At 45.7% G+C, this 18,000-nt stretch overlaps 1 non-coding gene across 1 annotated transcript; it reads left to right on the top strand.

Annotated features, from left to right (window-relative positions):
* Positions 1-17,056: 17,056 nt before the first annotated feature.
* LOC112476733 lies at positions 17,057-17,190 on the top strand. Its single transcript, XR_003045192.1, has one exon. It is a non-coding gene; the product is annotated as a small nucleolar RNA SNORA1 (small nucleolar RNA).
* The last annotated feature ends 810 nt before the right edge of the window (positions 17,191-18,000 follow it).

Raw genomic sequence — 18,000 nt, 5'->3', positions numbered from 1 at the left:
CAGCACCTTCTCCCTCCCTCTCGGGCTTTAAGGACAGAGTGGGAGTAGAACCTTTGAGAACACAGAGGCCCACATGGCCAAGAATCCATTGTTCAGCTGATCCTAGATAGTGACTAGTAATAACCCCCCTAGTTAAGGCTGAGTGAGGCTTGCAGAGGTCAGGTTCTCTGCTAAGCCCTCAGGGGTACACAAAAATGAAGACACAGTCCCCGCTCTCAAAGAGCTCAGCGTCTACCGAGGGAGGCCAACCTGTAAGCCACCAACTACAGCACCAGGAGGAATGCTGTGTTTGTGGCACCACTGCCTTTCGGCCCTTGCCCATGCTGTTCCCTCCACTTGCAACACGTTTCCTTTCCCCCATCTTCCCTTCATATTTCTCTCCTCCCCCACCTCCTCTGCAAGTCTTCCTTCACTTGTACTTCACACACTTGTTCTTGATATATTTCGCATTCTCTTTTCCCTCCTCTCCTTGCTCCTTTTCCAACTTTCAACATCAACTCTAGTCCCAATTTTTATATTTAGAATTGCTTACCGTCCTCTTGGCAGTAGCGTAAATGACTTAAAATGTGCCCGTATCTTATTAATTAATTAATAAATCTCATGGTGTTACCTGCTTTTTAAAAGGCAGAACAATGGCCCTCTAGAGATGTCCAGGACCTAATTCCCTAAGCCTGTGAATATGTTACTTTACATGACAAAAGTAATTTTGCAGATGCGATTAAGTTAAGGATCTTAATATAGGGAGATTATCTTGGATTATCCAGGTGGACCCAGTGTAATCACAAGGGCCCTTAAAGATGGAAGAGAGAGGCAGAAGAGTGAGAGAAGGAAATATGACAATGAAAACAAAGGTCACAATGATGGGATTGATGGTTGGGGGACCTCAAGATGGAAAATGTGAGGAGCCTTTAGAAAATAGAAAAGGCAACCCTACAGCCTCCAGATGCCCTGCTGCACCCTGATTTTTGACTCTGACCTCCAGAAAATAATAAATTTGTGTTGTTTAAAGCCACAAAGTTAGTGGTAATTTGTTACAGTAGTAATAAGGAACTAATACAGCTGGCTTCTGAAGAGAAAGAAGGAAACAGTTTCTCACAGGAAAGCTGATATTTCCTAGCGCATACAACTAGATGTTGTAGGAGTGTGTGTGTGTGTGTGTGTGTGTGTGTGTGTGTGTGTGTGTGTGTGTGTGTGTGTGATGAGATTTGCCTACATGGCATACAGATAGCTCTCCTCTCCCAGATCATGGTTGACACAGGACAGGTTTCCTCAAAATAAATGGACGCTCACATTTCAATTGAACCTTTGTGTGGAGACAAGCTCACATGCCCAAGTGGACTTGGCCTGCACACCCCTTCCTCTGAAAAACATCAAGGGTACCATTGTGTTCACGCACTAATAAGCACTAGAAGGCAGTTGGCTTTGCTTTTCTTGTGCTTTCTTTTCACAGTGACATCTGCTGGTCTTCAGCTGGCATCCTGGATACTGTGCAAGAGAGGGCACAAGGGCCAACGAGATGAGGGGAGTGTAGGCCCAAAGAAAGAGGCAGCGGTCTCTATGGCATTTTACCATGTATATACACACCTACATTTCTATAGTTAAGACATGAGTTCAGTAGAAGGACCTCATATCTTTTATTTGATAAATGGAGCTCTGCAAAGTCCTAAAGTTAGTGGTAATTTGTTACAGTGGTAACAAAAAAGAGCCCATTTGCTCCTGCTGGAAGGTGGTAGAACATAATGGTGCAGAAAGGTGCAGAAAGCTAGATTTGATTAATGGCTCCTTCTGGCTGTGGTCTGGAAAATGGGAGGATAGAGTGGTCTGGGTACACGATGGGGTAATGCATTTATGTGCATAACACAGTCCCTGGAGAGAAGTCAGCCCCCAATACATGGTAACTCTCACAGTTAGATCTATTCTGATCTAGAATAAAAATAAAGGGTAATAAAGAAATAAGACTAGGTTCTGTCGTCACTTATCTTATTAGAGGAATCTCTGCTGAAAGATTTCCAAAAGGCAAGAAATATTTGTCTCCTCGGTTCCCTTGATGCATGAAGCTTCTCTTACATGCTGTGATTAAGAAGCCTGTAATCTGAGCTCCCATCTTGTGTCCTGCTCAATGGACCTGTTTTCTTTTTCTTCCCACAATAGTGTGCTCAGCCCAGCCACATACTCATTCATTAGAGACTCTGAGGCTGATAAGGAAAAGAGCTGAGCATGAGTGGAGGGATCAGCCTGCAAGGAGAAGTACCTGTTTACTCCTTCCTTTGGGGCAAGGAGTATAATCCCATGATGGGGCAGGAAGCCCACAGTATCAGTATCGGGTCAAGTAGCGGCCAAATACATTTAAATGTAGAATCAGTCCTCTTCCGCCTGCAACCTCAGATGACAGCTGCCCTAGCTCTTCTCAGAAAGGCAGCGCCTCTTCTATTCACCAGATGGGGCTGCCTCGCCCAAAGCTCATGATGGCAAAGTAAGCAGAGCTGGTCCCCATGACTAGCTGAGTAGAGCTAGGAAACCTAAAAACGAACTATCCTGTCTGCCCTGGGCCAAGAGGGCCCCCAGTTTCAAGGGCAGACAAGGGGGAGCTGGGAGAGAAGTCAGGATTGGGGGTCACATTCACCCCCAGGGCCTATCTGAGCAGAAGCTGAAGGGCCGAGTGAGAAGCTGAGTTACCTATCCTATGGTGGGGGGCATTCTCCACTGGGCCGTCACCAGACTCCGAGGAACGCAAACCAAGAGAGGACCTCTAACCAGTGAGGAGGCAGAAGGGAGCACGGCTGTGGGCAAACCCCTCACTCCCTTCCCTAGCCTGGGACCTGGGGTGGTGTGAAGGCCGAATACCAGCTGGAGCAGCACACTTCAAACTTCAGCGCACACACTCTGAATCAACCTGGGGGATCTTGTTAAAATGCAGATTCTGAGTCAAAAAATCTGGAGTGGGCCTGAGATTCTGCGTTGCTATCCAGTTCTCAGGTAAGGCCATGCAGCTGGCCCACCTTTGGGACAGCAGTTAGCCTGAGAAAGCAGAAAATAAAGGACAATACAGGAACAAGGGAAAGGACTGGCAGGAGACCTTTCTCTGGACTTCATGATGTTCTGGGTGCTGTATCTCTGGGCAGAGGTAATTCAGAGTATCCTTGCTTCCCTGTGGCCTTTGGGGTTCCCCGCTCTGTACTGTCATGGAGAATGAACAGGGGCCAGGGCGGGGCTGGGAGGTATGGATTTAATTGACACTAAATACCTGCTTGGAGCAGCTCTAGGAGTAAAGAGGTGGAGTTGGGACTGAGTGAAGCCGTCTTGAAGCAGCTGGGAGAGCTGGTAGGGGCAGGGGGATTAGGGGAGCGAAAGGTAGAAAACAGAGAAGGGCTATGGTGGGTCAGAGAGGAGAACTGGACACAGAGTTGGGGCTTTGACATCATCGGCTGTGACACCTGGGGCTGGCTGACTTCTCTGAGCCTCAGTTTCCTCATCTATAAGCAAGCATCATAACATTTAGACATCGGGATTTGGGTGAGGATTGTATAATGCAGCAAATGTGAAAGCATCCCACAAATGACCTGCCCCATAATAGTATCCAATATGCAGTGCATTTGGAAATAAATAGCAAATAAGCAGGCTCAGCCTATGCAGGATCTTGACAGCCAAACAAAGGAGCTTGGCTTGTGCTGCCACGAAGCCAGTCACAAATTATCCCCAACTCCGCAATAAAGCAAGGCCCCCTGAGAGATCTCAGCATAACTGCCTGTACATAATTCTGAGTACTTAAATGGAACTCAAACAGTTAAAATGATAGCGTTCAAAGCCGGCCCTGAATGCAGACCTCTCACTAATTCCCATTAATCTTTTGCCTGGTCTGAATGAGTGTGATTGCCCAGGGCCCCAGACTTCCTGGAATAATCAGCTGACTCTCCTCACAGTCTAGGAGGAGCAGCAGGTTGCATGGGACTGCACATTAACAGGGTCACCTCGGGAGACAGCACAGCCTGGACCCAGGGCCTTGACTCTTAAAGCCCCACCCCAAGCCTAAAATCTGACAAGGTTAAGAAAAGAAATGTCCCATTTTGCAGAGTCCTTGCTAGAAGCCCTTAGAAAAAGGCAGCCTCCAAAATGCATCCTTTCCAGGGAGGCTCTGGGAGGCTGGCACCTACCTGCCTTCCTCCTCCTTGCTCTCCCATCCTCATAGACAGGCACTGTTGGATGAGCCTTCCCAACTAAGCAGAACCGAGGCCACTTTTCAATATTTTTTTTTCTTTTTTAAAAATAATATTTAGAAATGATTCGGGGCCCAGAAACTTAAACATTTCCTGTGGTGTATTATTTTTTCCTGTGGTGTATTATTTTAAGGAGATAGAAACAAAACCAGCATTTCACAAACAGAACAAGAGAAAATGATAAATACACTTAAAATCGGTATAGAGGAGTGCCCCTGTGCTCCCTTGGGAGAGGATCTTAGATGCGGCTGGGCCCGAGGACTCTGTTCTCCCTAAAAGCCAAAAGATCTAGATGAGCTTCGGGACAGAGAGGAGACTGAGGAAGGTGTGTCAGCATCTCCTCTGGGAGTTTTCTTTCTAAATAAATATCCCTTTCCCTGCCCCCTCCCCTAGACCTCTCCAAAGGCCAGTGGCTGTCCTGTGTGCTGGTTGGGGACGTGTCTGGGCTCACTCTCAGCTCTGCAACTTATGAGCTGGGAGAACCTGGATAAGTTAATTCACTTCTCAGTACCTTAGTTTCTTCACCTGGAAACGGGGTGATTACACTGCCTATCTCATGAGGCTGCTGCGAGTTTCAAGGGAGTTAATACCTGCAAAATGTTGAGAACACAGCCCGGCACAAAGCGCAGCCTCCTCCCCTTCTCCCCGCCTGGCTCCCAATCTCTCCTCCACACAGCCTCCAGAATAATCCCTTTAAAACATTTAGGTCCAATTATGTTGCTCTGCTCCAAACCTTCCAAAGACCTCTTTCTCATTTCACTCGGAGTAAAAGCCAGGTTTTTACCAGGGCCTACAAGGCCCCGTGTGAGCCGGCTCCACAGCTCTCGGATCCTCTCCCCCTGCTCACTGTCCGCCAGCCACACTGTCCTCTTTGCTATTCCCTGAACATGGCGAGAATGCTCCTGCCTCAAGGCCTCTGTACTTGCCATTCCCTCTGCCTGGAACACTGTTCCCTTAAAAAAAATCTATGACTCCTTTTTTCGCTTTTTCAGGCTCTGCTCAAATATCACCTTATCAGAGAGGCCTTTCTTGAAATCCCTATATAAAAACTTTCCATCACTCACCGTACCCCTTTCTCTGTTTTATTTTTCTTTTTAGCCCATACTGCCAATTAATATTATAAATCTTTATTTCTTTGCTCCCTCTCTTCCTTTTAGATGTAAGCCCCAATATAACAGCAGCTTAGTCCCTTTTCTGCATTGCCGTACTCCGAGTCTCTAGAAACATGCCTGGCATGTAGTGTGTGTCTTATAACTATTTATTGAATGGCCGTCTCCCTCCCTCCATTCGTGTCCCTCTCTAATACAGCACCATGCTGCAACCAGGATGCTCTGTCCACAATACAAATTCTATGATGCTCCTTCACTTCTCAAGAACCACCAACGACCCCCTTGTTGCCCATAGGGCAAAGCTGCTATTCCATACAAAAGGCCTGCCATGGTCTGGTCCCACCTCACCTCAGCCCCCTCTGTGCCCCTGCAGCAGTAAAGTGTCATTGGTCCCCAAGCAACGATTCTTTACTAGTGCTATTCCTTCCACTAGATATGCTCCCCCATCCTTTCTCCATCTATCAGACTCTCCCTGTCGTGGGTTGAATGGCACCACCCCCCAAATGATATATCCAGCCAGAATCTGTGAATGTGACCTTTATTTGGAAGAAGGATCTTTGCAGATGTAATCGAATTAAAGATCTCAGGATAAGATCACCCTGGATTAGGGTAAACCCTGAATCCAATGACAAGCGTCCTTATACGAAAAGGGGAAAAGACACAGAGAAGGCCATGTGAAGACGCAGGCAGAGACAAGCGTGAGGCAGCCACAGCCAAAGAATGCCTGCAGCCACCAGAAGTGGAAGAGGTAAGGAACGGACGTCTCCCCAGAGCCTTTGGAAGGGGCACGACCCTGCCAACTTTTTGATTTTGGACTTCTGGCGTCCAGAACTGTGACAGAATAAATTTTTGTTGTTTTAAGCCACCGAGTCTGTGGTAATTTCTTATGGCAGCCAGAGGAACTAAGATACTCCCCTTCAAAACTGTTATAGAGAAGAAGTCCTTGACTACCAGCCCTGCTGGGAGCCGATGTGGCCTCTTTGTACGAGATACCCCTCTTCCCTGGCCATGAGAACTGGACCAAGAATGGACAGCTGACTCAGGCTGGGCAGGTCATTTTCACAGGTGCTGGTAGGAGAGGTCATCTAGGCTCAGAGCTGGGCTGTGTGGGGTCACGTGCAGAAAGGAAGCCAAGTAAAGAAGAGCAAAGCAGATGCTGACAACGGGGAGATCGGGGGACCTGACAACTCTCCCGTTCCCACGGGGAAGGCCCTGCTCTTTGCGTCCACAAGATTCCCTTGTATTCTACCAACACCCAGCCTCCCTCCCACTTTTTCTTGATCTGGCTTTTCCTCAAGAAGATTGCTTTTCCTTGTAAGCACACCAATCCTAAGCTAGCAGCTGAGCTCCAGCGTCACCTCTCTAAAGGCTTCCCTGACCCCATCAAGTGGAGAGAAAAGGCTCCAGTCTCTAGGTGCCCTGAGCTCTTTGTCCCCACCAAGATTCGTGGTCATCATTAGCGCTGTTTGCATGACAGTCTTCCCCCAAACTGAGCTCTTCCAGCCATGGATCCATCTTGTTCTGTGTGTCCCCATTTCCCAATTAATTACCCAATGGGGTACAGTGTCTGGTACCACAATGGATAAACAGATGCACAAAAGAATTAATACTACTCTGCTCTGCCCACGAGGAATTTCCAGTCTGGGTGGGGAGCCCAGACTCTCCCAAACGCTGCAGGAGGAGCCACACCTGAGGAGCGTGTGATGAGACACACACACTGGGGCGGGGAATGGGGCAAACAGAAGGCTGGCGAGGAAGGCCAGGGGCAGGACAAACTGTAGAGGCGGTGGTGTGGATGACTATCTTTGGAGCAGGCAGAAAGCAGGACAGAGCAGGGAGGACTTCTGAGTGGGGTGAATGGGAGGCCAGGAGAAGGGAGGGGCAGCATTTGGGGCATGTGGCAGAGACAGGGCCTGACTGGAACAGGAATCCCTAGGTGGGAGCTCTGACGGAAGGTGTCAGTGGGGCCATTCTGGGGCCTCTGGTAACTCATCCACTTAGCTGACAACCAACCAGGCACTGTGCCCAGTGCCAACTATACAGCGATGACAGATAGCAGAATTCAAAGACCAGACTGGAGCTCTTAAGAGAACAAGAATGTTTCTGCTGTTACAAGGACCAGGAAATAGCACATAACCAAAGCATTTGTGGAGCACTTTACAGTTTATAAAGTATTTTCTCATGTAGTAATGATTACAAAGTGATGTGGTATCGTTGAAAATTGGTGATTGTTGCTGCAGAAAGCCTGAGTGAAGGTCTCGCACCTGCCATTTGGTGGCTGCCAAAATTTCAGCTCATGATAATTGCCCTAAGCTTCAATTTCCTCGTATGCAGAATGATAACCACGGCTAGTGTTTTTGAACACCTTACCTATGCCAGCTACTGTTGTGCTTTTACAAGCATTCACCATTTTGATCTTCAAAATAGCCCAATAAAATAGGTCTGATTGTTACCCCCATTTTGCAGGTATGGAAACTGAGGCTCGACAGAGGCTAAATAACTTGCCCGAGTCACAGAACTGCTCAGGAGGAGAGGTGAGATTTGAACCCAGTTTTTCTAGCTCCGGGATCTATGTTCTCAGCAGCAACTCTGTATTGTAGGTAATGACAGCAGTAGCAGTAGTAGGTAGGGAGCAGCCCTACCTCAAAGGCTGTGAGAGACCGATCACATTAACATACGTGTGAGTGGTCAGAGATTAGAGGTAAACATTGACCATTGTTACTATTTCGTCCCATGCTCCCGCACATGGTATTAGAGCATTTAGTTGCTTTTAATAGATGCTGTTGATGCCCTGGCATTACTGTTGGCCTTGGCTAGGGATCACCCACAAATAGTGACAGTGCCTCTTTGCCTGGGGGCGGGGCATTCTCTCTCTGGGAGAAATGCTTGATCATCAAACAGGGCTGGCCAGATGTGTTGGGGTTTTCCAACCCCGGGAGCGTCCCTCAACCAATGTGGCATGTGAATTGGTAGATAAACATTCCACCAGTGGGACAATTCTCAGGTTCGTCCCATACAGTCCCTCAGACGGTCCCCAAAAGGATCAAGCCCTAGCTTCACAGTTACCCACCCACCAGTGCACTTTCTATCGGCTCACTCCCCACTCCCTCATAATGCTTTCTGGAATCATTTCCCAAATAAACTACTAGCATCAAAATCCTTCCTTCCAGGTCTGTTTTGTAGGAACCAAACTAAGAAGGCATGCAAACCAGTTTGGAGAGAGAGGAAAAGAAGATATTAGCCATTGAGCCTTGAGATTTTTCTGGACAGATACTACGAGGAGAAGAGCTGGAAAGAGGAGGGGCATATGCCCTCACGCAGTGGAGGAAAGTCCCAGTAGCTGGGGAAATGGACCAGGTCTCCCTCATGCTGGTTCTCAAGTAGTATAGCATCTCACATTTCCACTGACACTTCACAAAGATTGGCCATCAAGAGGTTTTGGCAATAGCCCCATGGCTCTAGAGTTGATTGCACGGGCATTCCTTGAAACTCTGGGACATGCACATAGAATAAACACAAATAAACTCCCTTTGTCTAAATAAACCAAGGTATAGTTTTATGAAGCAGTTTTTTTCCCCCTCTCTACCCTCCCACACTTCTCTCCTCAAAGGCCATGCTTGTTTGCTTACTTACTTAATCTCAAACCCTTTGCACCTTCAAAGGGCCCCTTTGTGTCTGGGATGAAGTGGAGCATTTTTGCCTTGTGGACACAATTTTCCAGATGAACTTCTAAACATAGAAGGGCCTAGATTGCTAACAATAAGACAGCATCGTGGTTTGGGCAGACATTAAGTGAACAGGGTGTAAGAAGAAAACCATGAGAAAGGATGAATTTTCAGAAGTCCCTCAAGCCAAATGCTTTGCAAGACCATTGGAAAGAATTCTCAGGGCAAAAGAGACCAAAGACCATGGTGAGAAAAAGCAAGTTACTGACTCAGCAGTGTGGCTTCTTTCCTTGACAAGTCAGTCAAGAAGGAAGAGAGGCAGGACACATTAAAGAGGGCTGGCCAGCGTGATGGGGAAGAGGGCTTTGTCACCTCAGAATGAAAGTAGCCTGAGTCACAGCTCCTGGGCCGTCTCTCTCATTAATCACGGAAGGTGCAGAAACACTGAGAACAGAGGACGTCTGGCTGGAGCTGCCCCGGACGGTCCATATGAGGAGAAGGTTTTAGAGAACACCGTGGAATAAAAAGTCAACACAAAAATGAAAAGAAAAAAAAAACAGATCATGAAAGAATATATTTTTCAAGAGCCGACCCGGTTCCCTAAGTGGCAGGATTACCTAGCGTTCAAAAGCTTGGCTGCGAAGCCAAAGTGCCTAGGAACGAATCCCCGGCTCTGCCACTTATGGCTGGGTGACCTAGGACAAATTACTTAACCTTTCTGTATGCTTCAGTTTCCTCATCTGCAAATCAGGGCTGATGATAGTCATCATACTTACTTCAGAGAGTTGTCTATGCGGATTATACGAGTAAATATATTTGAAGCGCTTAGAAAAGTGTCTGTCATATAAACACATAATACGTGTTAGCTGTAATTACTATGTGGCTTCAATAGAAAATAGCTCCTTGGCACTACAGTATTCTCACCGGTACAATAAAATAAAAGTTAAGAAGGCAAAGCCGCATGAAAGCAGGTCAGACCAGAGAAGAATTCCCTGAAGTTGGGAGATGGCTGTGCCGGGAACAAAGCTGTGGATGGCCCTAGCTGTGCATAGCTCTGTCAGAGCACAGAAGGCCACTCACTGTGATTGCCACAAGTGCAGCGAGAGCTCTGAGGTCCCCCTGGCATCCCCCAACTCTCTTCAGTGTGATTGAAAGGCCCTGTTAGACTGCAGATCAGAAGTGTGACTGAGACTGAGCTCTAGCCTCCCAGAGAAAACGGCGCATCCTCTCCTTGCCTCTGAATGCAGCTCTCCCATCTGTGCCTGTTGCTGCCACTGTCAGTGACTGGGGCTGGGAACCCCAGGGCAAGGAAGGGGCTGTCACTGGCATGGTTCACAGCTGGAGGCCAGCAGCCGCTCTATGGTCTGTCTGTGTGGTGGGTGGCATGTCCCAGCCCTGGATAGCAGAAGCCTGTCTTCATCCTTCGCTCAAGATAAAGGCCCCAGGCTTGTCTCTGCAGAGGTGTCTTCAGGGGTGAGAAATGGCTATTGCCACGCCTCCAGTCATCTCAGATAGACACATGCACCCCAGCTAAACCCACAGTTCTGTGTGAACTTTCCTCGTATACCCCAGAACCCCCAATTTTTCAGCTAAAATGTCCACTCATTTAGACTCCTGCAGCTTGGGAATGAAGCAGGAATTAAAACAAAAGAAAAAAGGGTTCTATCAGTAATTATTTCTGAAATAACAAGCAATTAATTGGGACTGACTGTTATTAAAAACCTATACAGTAGGCAGTAATTAAAAGGCAGCTAACAAGAATTTTGGCACCAGGCTCTGCAACCACCACTCAACTACTGAATTCCCCTCGTCTGGGGTCTTTTGTTGGAGAAAGGGAAAAAAGGCTGCTTCATAGTCCTCTAAGAGATACTAATCATATTGAGGATTGCCTGGGGAAGTCAGTGTGGCTGGGCAATGGGGTGACACAACCACAAGTGTGAGAAGCCTAGGAGCACGTGGAGGTTTCTAGATTGGCTGGCAGCCCCCTCAGGATGGTGACATCATGCCTGTGGGAAATGGTTGTGGGGTACTGTCAAATCAGTAGGAAAAGAGCTGAATTGGCTCTTTTGACACAGATTTATCAACCTCTAATGTGTCAGGAGCTCTGGGCGATGCATTTATACAAATTATTTCCTTTACTCCTCCTAACAGCCTTAGGAAGGACGTGCCATTAGGAACTGCTTTCTGTATGAGGGCAAGTTGGCTCAGAGAGATGAGGTCACCTGTGGAGACTCACCTGGCCACTGGACAGAGTGAAGCCAGGGTTGGAACCCAGAGGAAGGGGGGATTTGGGGTCATTTTCTTGCAGGCAACAGGGCGATGTAAGGCAGGGATTCAAATCAGCTGGATGTTGTTGCCTGACGAGATTGTTATCAAAATATCCCACGCCTCAGTTTTCGTATCTGTAGAGTGGGAACAATCATGCCTATCTAGCGGGTTTACTGTAAAGACTATGCAACATATTGCGTATAAAGCATTTAACGCAGTGATTAGTACACAATAAATGCTCATTAAATGCCAGTTATTGTTACAGATGCTGCTTAGATGCTTTCACAAGCAGCGCTGAGTGTTGATAAAACTCATCGTCTGAGCATGGCAGAGTTTTTGCAATAGTGGAAGTTGTGGAAGTCTCAGCAGAGTATCTGTCTGCCTGTGTCCCTTGGGAAAGAGGGCAAAGAAACCCAATGGGCCGGCTCTACTCTGAGGCCACTGCCCTGGTGTCCCGGGCAGTGGGAGGCTGGCCAAGCTCCCAGACAGCCTGTCTCGGGCCTGGAGCACAGAGCCGTTGCCTCACCAGCTTGTAATGAGCTGCGTCTCCATCCTGATTAGAGGAACAATCCTCACTCAGAAAGACTCAGGGGGAAGGAAGTGACAGTGTTGTGGGGACAGGGCATAACCGGGCCTCCTGAGGAGGGGCTGGCTTCTGGGGAGCTGGTGACTTGGGCTGTTGACTTGAGGTCACAGCCCAAGATGGTGCCCCTCCCTAGGGAGGAGGCTGAGCAGACCCCACCAGGGCAAGTCTGGGTCAGAGCAGGAGACACGCTGGGGCCCGCCCAGGCCTCTGTCTGCAAGCCTGGGAGGCAGCTGCTCTCGAGCTCTGGTTTGCCAAGAAGGCTAAGCAAGGAAACCAGCATTCTCTGGGCACCTCCTAGGCATCAGGCCTGATGCCAGCCCTATGACATCAACACCGTCATCAACATCGTCCTATTAAATAAAATGTTAAGGCACCGACTCTTCCAAAACTGTGGATTGCAGTCCATTACTGGGTTATGAAAACAGTTTGGTGGGTGACAAATAACATTTTTAAAATAATATGATAAAAAAAAAAAAAACACAGAAAGTTTCAGAGTGCATTGCACAGAGCAAGGATCAGTATAGTTTTGTAGAAGTTCCATTTCTTTAAAATGCATGTGTGTGTTTGGGAGTTAGTTATAATGGGGATAGAAATCATGCCCATTTTATAGAGTTGCCCTAGGGATTGAATGAGTTAATATTTTAAGTGCTTAAAGCAATGGAGCAGAGGCTGCCAGCACCCAGCCATGTCCCGTTGGAGACAGTTCAGTTTCTTTGTACCCGCCAACGGTTTCCTGAGTCTCCTTCTCCCTCCCTCTCTGGCCGTGGAATCTGCTCAGCCCAAGTGCAGGGCAGGTGAAGGATGGTAGAATTAATGCCCCAGGCATGACCCTCAGCCTATGAGGACTGGGAGGTGGTGGATAAACACCTTAGCCTCCTGACCCCCCAGCGCAACATTTCTGAGGCATGTCCCTCACAGCCTCTCAGGGGGACAACTGAGCCCCAGTTGTCCACAGACACAACTTCCCTTCCCTGTCTCCTTTCCTTTCTCTCACTGCTTTCTGGGATCCTCTCCCAGACAAACTTCTTGCATCTGTATCTTTGTCGTGGTGCCTAATCTTATTTTGGATGAACTCAGTGTAAGACAAGCAGATTCTGGCACAAAATAAGTACTCAATAAATGTTAGTTTGTATGAATTGTGTTCATCTCGGGATAGAATCTATGTAAATGCTTTATATGCATCATCTCATTTAATTTTCACCCCAACCTTATAAGGTAGGAACTATGATTGTCCCCATTTTCCAGATGAGAAAACTGAGGCTTAGAAAAGTTAAGCACTTTACTCAACGTCATATAAATAGAAAGGGGAGAGATCCATTCTGAACCCATATGTGTTTTAAAGCCCTGTTCTCAACCTCTGCACCCCATTTAATCCACACCACCACCCTGCTGGTTAGTTTCTCCTGTCACTCCCGTTTTATAGATGTGGAGAAGGGAAGTCCAGGGAAGATGAGCACTCAATGCCCACACGCTTCACTGCCAGATTGGGACCAGAACCTGGCATTCCGACTCCTGGCTCTGTGCTTCTTGTGACAATGGGCTGCCTCCCAGCACCCTGGAAAGGGCGGGCATGGGAGAAATCCTCCCCTTAAAAAAATCTCTGTGGTAGAAATGGGCCAGCTATTTGTCAAACCTGTGACACAGGAGAGAGAGGTAGGATGTGCATGAAAAGAAGGAGCAGGTTCACCAGGACTTCCAGACAGATAGAGGTCTGTCCTAATGCTTGTGTCTCGACTTCAACTTCTCAGCCTGTTAATGGGAGCTGATGAACTGGTATTAAGTCCCTCTACTCACCGTCGGCTTCAACTTTCATCTTCCCGTCCTTATTTCCAGCAGCCCACCATTCACACCAAAGTGCCCTGGGTTCTATGTGCCTTTGGTGTGAACCACCCCTGCATAAAGTTCCCTGTGACTATTCACTGAGCACAGACTATATGCCAGGCAAAATTCTACCTCTCAGTATCTCAATTTCCTCATCTAGTAAATCGGGATAATCTTAGTATCCTCTTCATGGGTTAGTATGAGGATTAGATGAGCTAATTGTGCAAACCATATATCTGACAAAGGACTCAAATATAGCATATATAAAGGACTCTTGCAACTCTACATTAAAAAAACAATACCAGTACAGCCACTATGGAAAACAGCATGAAGTTTCCTCAAAAAATTAAAAACAGAACTACCATATGATCCTGCAATTCCACTTCTGGGTATTTACCCAAAGAAAATGAAAACATTAATTTGAATATATATGCACCCCCATGTTCACTGCAGCATTATTTATAATAAACAAGATATGAAAACAACCTAAGTGTCCATCTCCAGATGAACGGATAAAAAAAAAAATGTGGTGTATATATACAATGGAATACTACTCAGACATAAAAAGGACATCCTGCCATTTGCAACAACATGGATGGAACTTGACGGTATTATGATAAGAAAGATAATTTAGAGAAAAACAAATGCTGTATAATCTCATTTATATGTGGAATCTTAAAAACAAAAACAAAAACAAAAAAATGAGCTGACAGATGCAGAAAACAGATTGGTAGTTACCAGGGGTGGGGATGAGGGGCGGATGAAATGAGTGAAGGGAGTCAAAAGGTCCAAACTTACAGTTATACAATAAATAAATCATGAGAGTACAACATTTGGCATAGTGACTAGTTAAAAATATTGTTTTGCACGTTTAAAAGTTGCCAGGAGAATAGATCTTAAAAGTCTTCATTACAAGAAAAGATTCTCTAACTCTACTGTGATGGATGTTAACTAGACTTACTGTGGTGATCATTTCACAATATGTACATATATTGAATCATCATGATATAGACGTGAAACTAATGTTTCATGTCAATTATACCTCAGTTAGAAAACTGAACAAAATAAAACAATCCAATTAGAAAATGGGCGAATGACATGAATGGATATTTTAACAAAGAGGATATACAGATGGTGAACGAGCACATGAAAAGATATTCAACATCACTAGCTATTAGGAACATGTAAAATAAGACCGTGATGAGATATCACTATGCACCCATTAGGACAACTGAAATAAAAAAATAGTGATAACACCAAATGGCAAAGATGTGGAGAAAGTGAATTGCTCATATGTTGCTGGTGGGAATGTAGAATGGTACAGCCACTCTGGGAAACAGTGACTCTTTCTTAAAAAATTAAACATGCACTTATATAAACCAACAATTGCACTCTTGGGCATTTATCCCAGAGAAATGGAGACATGTTCACATAAAAACCTATACACAAATGTTTCCAGAAGCTTTATTTGCAATAGCCCCAAACTGGAAATAACCTAAATGTCTTTCAATGGTTAAACTATGGTACATCCATACCATGGAATATTAGTCAGCACCAACAAAGGAATGAACTCTTGACCCACACAACAACTTAGATGGATTATGCTCGGTGAAAAAATTCCGATCTTACAAGGTCACATACTGTGTCATCCCATTTAGATAACATTGTTGAAATAACAAAATTGTGCAGATAGAAAACACATTAACAGTTGCCAGAGTGAAGGGTAGGTGTTAAGAGAAGGGTGGGTGTTACTGCAAAGGGGTAGCATAAAGGAGGTCTTTGTGGAGAGGAACTAGATCTGTACCTTGACTGTGGTGGTGGTTACGTGAATATAAACAAGTGATAAAATGACACAGAACTAATACCAATGTCAGTTTCCTGGCTTTGATACTGTACTATAACTATGTAACCACTGGAGAAAACTGGGTGAAGGGTACAGGGATTTCTCTGTACTATTTCGTAACTTCCTGCAAACCTATGTTTTAAATGAGCAACTCGTAAAGAGTTTAGATCAGTGCCTAAGTGAACAGTACTTAATCAATGTTAGCTCATTATTATGATTCTATCGTCGTTATTACTTCACACAGTCATCTTATTTAATGCTCACAATAAGGTTGTGAGAAAAAGTTTTTTATTTATCTCCATTTTATAGGCTGGGATACTAAGACTCAGACACGTTGGATAACTTATCTAAGTTTACATATCTAGAAAGACCTAAGATGGGAATTAAAGCCAAAATCCATGGACTTCTCACATATGTGCTGGCACAAAGACCAGTCAGATAAAAAAATCTTTGCCCTAGTCAAGTTTATAACATAGTGAGGGAAATAAGAGATTTAACTCAAACCCAAGCAGAATGTCATATATTCTGTATAAGTTATTTCGGAGCACAGGGGAGAGAGGAGTAAAAACATTCCAATTGGGTGATCTGGGAAGGCTTCCTGGAGGAGGTAGCATTTAGAATTGTTTTGATGAATGAGTAGGAGCTTGGTAGGTATAAAAGTGGGTAGTGGTGCAGGAAAAGGCATTCCAAGCAGAGAGAACCTGATCATTGAGGGATAGGCATGCTTGTAGAACAGTGACAAGCACAAGGTAGCTGAAGCAGCTGGCATGTGACCAAAGGCAGATGAAAATTAAGAAAAAGCAGAGGGGAGTCAATGAAGAGGGGCTCTGAACGACAAGCTAGGGATTGGACTTGTCCTCCCAGGTTTTGCTCACTGTGGCCTCCGAAGTCTGCTGTGGAAACCGAAAGGCCAATGTCTAAAGAGTATATTCAATAAAAACAGTGCATACAACAACAACAACAAATATATCTATTTAATATGCTGAAAAAATTGGGCAGAGCTTCACAGTGGTGTAGGTCCCAGGAAGCAAGGAACCCTTCCATCTCAGGACCCCAAGATATTGTCTTCCAGGGTCCTCCCAAAGCCCAGTTGTAGCAGATCCTGAAGGCAAACCTTGGCCTCTTGTGGGTCCTGGGCCCCACAACAGTTATTCTGGGCTTTGGAGCTTTATCTTTCAACAATAAGTCATGAACCCTATTACACTTGTAACTTTTTATCATCCCTCCCCAAAAATAACCTCTATGTGGTCAGGATCCAGATATGTTTGGGTCACTGTTGAACCCAGCTTACAGTCAGTCACCTAGAGGTTTTTATATTCAATTCCATTCTATCAATACAATGTCAATTTATCGGGCACCTGCCCTGGGGATCGGAGGTGAAAGAGCAAGATGCAGTCCCTTAGTGGAGAAGAGAGGCAACCGTGGCATGCCACTCATGGGGCAATGGCAGTGCCAACCATCTAGAGACAAATGGATGAGAAACTACCCTGGACTACGACAGGTGGAGACAGTCACATCTGTATAACTTATCTTTAAAAATGTGGAGGTGAAGCCTCATTCTTGATGAGAATGGGAGTTGTTGATCATGGTGTTCAGGAAGTTTAATGGGGCCAAATTGAGACACAGTTTATTCTTCCATCCCACTAAATTTATTGCGATGGTGACAATAAGACCTGTAACTTTTTGCTAGGTTCGTAAGTGAAATTTAGATGTAATACAACTGTAATATTAGAAATATATTCAGAAATAATACATTTTAGATCATTGGCCAAGATAGCAATGTACTTTCTGCAATTCAGCTTCTAGAGCCCTGAAGTCAATTATTTGAAGAAACTAGATTCCAAAGATTCTAGTGGGATACTTTTCGAAGTATGTCATCAGTATGTCTGTATTCGAGTGGAGATAAAAGAAGCCCAACTAAGAAAACTGTGACAAGGCTGATGGACAGAACAACTGTGGATTAAATACGAGATCTTTGAAAAAAGACTATCTTGAAGATAAGTCTTGACTCAAGCTTTAGGGAGCTAAGGTGACTTCGATGAGCAGTGGAATGAATCACAACATGCAAAATTTCTTAAATAAACATCTGTTGACTTAACATGTGGAGATGGTATTTCTTGCCTGTGGATCTTTGCAGTCAGGTTGTTGCTTGAATAACTTCCTCACCTCTCACCACTACTTCGGTTTGCCTTTACCAGACTGCCCCTAGGGCCTGGCTTAGCCAATGCTATTAGAAAATGGATTTTGAGCTGTAAAGGACAGCTTTTGCAGATGCGTACTTAGGCTTTGGAAGGATGAATTGGATTAAAAGAAGCAGCTGAAAAGGACGTCAGAGACCCTCTGGGACAATTGCTTTCAACCTGGGTTTTCTGGAGCCTAAGGGTTCTGCAGAGGTGCCCAGGTGGGCTGGGAGACAGCCCTGGGGAAGGGAATGCTGAGGGCCTGGGCTCAGAGTCTCTACCTGTTTCAGCTAGAAGAGCTCAATGTGACTTTT

The sequence above is a fragment of the Pteropus alecto genome, unplaced genomic scaffold (assembly GCF_000325575.1).
Source record: "Pteropus alecto unplaced genomic scaffold, ASM32557v1 scaffold71, whole genome shotgun sequence".
NCBI classification, from domain to species: domain Eukaryota; kingdom Metazoa; phylum Chordata; class Mammalia; order Chiroptera; family Pteropodidae; genus Pteropus; species Pteropus alecto.
The sequence above is the reverse complement of the archived record's forward strand: the minus strand, read 5'-3'. Positions and strand labels throughout refer to the sequence as shown.